The sequence below is a fragment of the Hydra vulgaris genome, chromosome 14 (genome assembly GCF_038396675.1).
Source record: "Hydra vulgaris chromosome 14, alternate assembly HydraT2T_AEP".
NCBI lineage: Eukaryota > Metazoa > Cnidaria > Hydrozoa > Anthoathecata > Hydridae > Hydra > Hydra vulgaris.
In genome coordinates, this window is record NC_088933.1 from 3,350,025 (window position 1) to 3,353,855 (window position 3,831).

At 31.4% G+C, this 3,831-nt stretch overlaps 1 non-coding gene across 1 annotated transcript; it reads left to right on the forward strand.

Annotated features, from left to right (window-relative positions):
- The first annotated feature begins 339 nt into the window (after nucleotides 1-339).
- trnah-gug (transfer RNA histidin (anticodon GUG)) lies at nucleotides 340-411 on the forward strand. Its single transcript has one exon. It is a non-coding gene; the product is annotated as a tRNA-His (tRNA).
- The last annotated feature ends 3,420 nt before the right edge of the window (nucleotides 412-3,831 follow it).

A 3,831-nucleotide genomic window follows, 5' to 3' on the forward strand; every position in this document is an offset into this window, starting at 1 on the left:
AGTTTTAATAATTTGTTCAAAAAAACTTATAATAAAAATGAAGTTACCCGGGCAAAATAAAGTTCTATAAATGATACAAATTAAATTAACTTAAAATATTATTATTAAGAATTCCTGGATTAACAAAGAATTCAAATTGGGCTTTAAAACGTAATCGATATGAAATTCATTTTAAATTCTCTAATAAAAGAAGAAAAGAAAAAATGTCATCCATACAAAGGTCATTTTAAAAAAAAATAACCATTGATTATCTTTCTTGACAGATTAATAATTGCAAAACTAACAAAATTAGAATAACTTATAAAATTTATATTTATAAACATTTCGTAATATAGCAACGCCGTGATCGTATAGTGGTTAGTACATTGCGTTGTGGCCGCAATAACCCAGGTTCGAATCCTGGTCACGGCATGACTTTTTTCATAAAAATTATTTTACGGCACATTATATTTTATCAAAAAGTATGAATTATTAAAATCTCCATAAAAAAAATATACACTGATCAAAAGCTTAGACTTTCTTTTGCTTATTACTTATAATCAAAAAATAATAATAATTGAGTTTTCAAGAATATTTTGTAAATTTTTTGAAATTTTTAGCACTAAAACATGTTTAAAATACATATAAGTTAATTTTATTTTTAATGCTCAGTGAGAACAAAATTTTTTTAAAAGTTTTATATATTTAGCACTAATTAGCGCTAAAAATTAAAAACTTTGTTATAATTAATCTCATACGGTGTCATTTTTTGTAAATATTTTTTTTGTGAAATAAAAGAAAAAGATAAATATGCTCAATTTGTTGTTTATTAGGTATTGTTTATTATATATATAAATATATATATATAAATATATATTTATATATGTTATATATTATATATATTATAATATATATATATATACTATAATATAAATATGTTATATTATATATATATATATATATATATATATATATATATATATATATATATATATATATATATATATATATATATATATATATACACATCAGGCTAAGTAGGCTGAAGCCTAGGGCCCCCTAGAGAAACAAGGCCCAATGAGGAAGAGTCTTAGCACCAAACTAATATCCACAATGTGGACATTAGTTTGGTGCATCGTTATGTCCACCTGCGATGTTCTAGGAAATAACACATCGCTCAATAAGTCCGTAGGATAGCTAATAAAACAACAACATTTTGACATAATTTGATTTTATTTATCAACATAGTCTCCTTTTAAGGCGATACAGTCATTCCAGCGCTTCTCTAACTTTTCGATACCATGTTTGTAGAACGATTTATCTTTTCCTTCAAAATATGCTTCAGTTTCGGCGATGACCTCCTCATTCGATCCAAATCTCTTTCCCTGGAGCATCCTTTTGAGATCTGAGAACAGCCAATAATCGCTGGGGGCCAAATCAGGCGAGTATGGTGGATGGGGCAACAATTCGAAGTGTAATTCATTCATTTTTACCATTGTTTTCATTGACTTGTGACACGGTGCATTGTCTTGATGAAAGAGAATTTCTTTCTTCTTCATGTGCGGTCGCTTTTCGTCGATTACAGCCTTCAATCGTTCCAATAATGCCATGTAATATTCGCTGTTGATCGTTTTACCTTTCTCAAGATAATCAATGAACAATATACCATGGCTATCCCAAAATATGGAGGCCATAACCTTGCCAGCAGAAGTTTGAGCCTTTGGGCGCTTTGGGCGGCTTTCACCCGCTGGTGTCCACTCAGCCGACTGTCAATTTGACTCAGGAGTGAAATGGTGGATCCATGTTTCATCCATTGTGACGTAGCGACGCAAAAAATCTTTTTTATCTCGGTGAAATAGTGCCAGACATGCTTCAGAATCATCGATTCGTTGTTGTTTTTGGTCCGGTGTTAGCAAACGCGGCACCCATTTCGAACAAAGCTTTCTCATACCCAAATGTTCGTGTAATATTGTAAACACACTGCCTTCTGATATCTTTATGGCCTCGGCAATCTCCTTCAATTTCAATTTGCCGTCGGATAAGACGATTTTATGGATTTTTTTGATGTTTTCCTCAGTAACTGCCGAATTTGGGCGACCGGAGCGTTTAGCATCATCGGTGTTTGTACGACCACGTTTAAAGTCAGCAAACCACTTTTCAACCATTTGCCTCGATGGAGAGGAGTCCGAATAACACTTATCAAGCCATTGTTTGGTCTGCACCGTGTTTTTTCCCATCAAAAAGCAATGCTTAATGAGCACACGAAATTCTGATTTTTCCATTTTTTTCAATTCACAAAAGTTGATTCAATCGTTCACACACTAACTTGGTAAATAATGGTCCGATTGTCATGAAACTTTGACAGATATCGTTTGAAGGTTGGTACTTTCTAAAAACAATACGGATTCGGTATTTGTGTTGCCATCTATATGTCATCCTACGGACTTATTGAGCGATGTGTTAAGATAATCGAAAATAATCCAAATTAACTACCACTGAAAATATTTTAGACAAACGTACTTTACAATTAGTTGCAAACAGTGTAAGTCGGGTGCAGTCGTAGCGAAAACGTAGCGAAACGAAAGATTATTAGGGCTATAAGAGTTTTTTTGATTATTCACTTTTAAGCGATCTAAGTACATACTTTTTGTAAAAAAATGTTTTCTTGCATTTCTTTAAAATTTATTTAAAAGGTTTGAGGCTTAAAAATATATTTAAAATGTCCTGAAGGAAATAAATAAGTGGCAGTCAAAAACAAAATTAAAAGAACAAATGGTTGAAACATTATCAAAGTTTCCAAAAAAGCTTTTTCCAATCTAACACTGTCACAGTAGGCAAATCATTCAAAAAAATGCTCAGAAAAGGTAAATGTAACTGATGATGTAAAACAAATTAAAGAGCATACTGCTGAGGGCAACGTAGATACCGAATGCCGAGCCGAAAATCTTGTTTAGGACAAAGACAAGGGCTGCATCCAAGAAAAGGTAGAAAAATTGTCTGAAATTATTGATATTATTGATGTAAGGAGTAAACTATAGCAATATAGGATATTGGTCAAAGTTATTTAGTTCTGAGTTAGTCGATTTTTGCCTAAACTTTGTTTTTCAAAAATAAAAAGGAAATTGATTCATATCCAGAACCTAAGCAAAATTAAAGTTCAAGGCAGAATTATTTGTAACAGTTTATTAGTAAATTTATAAACAAAGGTCAAACCGTTATAAGATTATGATTTTGTTATTTTTTTATGCAAAGGAGTTGTACTTTGTTTACCAATGAAATTATTTCCCCATTCAAAAAACATTGCAGCGTTGGCATCTGATGGTTGTAAAGATTGTAAAAACATGAGAAAAATTTGTGTATCCTATGAAGAATCTGATGGCCATGAGGAAACTATCATGATATACCTCACAAGAAAATCGAATAAGAGCACAATAGATATAGAGTTAAACAAACTAAAACTGCAAGATATTACTTCAATATTTTAGGACGGTAAAAGCAGCAATAAATATTTTTATTTGAGAGAGGTTTGCCACTACGAGGTTATGACAAAAAAAGAGGTTCTCCACACAATGTAAATTTTATGGGCCTCATGAAACTGATTTCAGAATTCGATTCTTTCTTAAAAGAACATTTTACAAAGTTCAAACTGGGGCGATGAAATTTATTACTTATCCAAAACTATATATGAAGAGATAGTGCAGCTCATGGAAAAACTTGTTTTAAAACGAATTATTGAGCAGATAAACAATGTTAATACAATATATTAGACCCTTATTGTAGATTCCATGCCAGACAATTCTCATACAGATCAGCCGGCAATAATGTTAAGGTAGTGTTATAACGGAAAAGTAT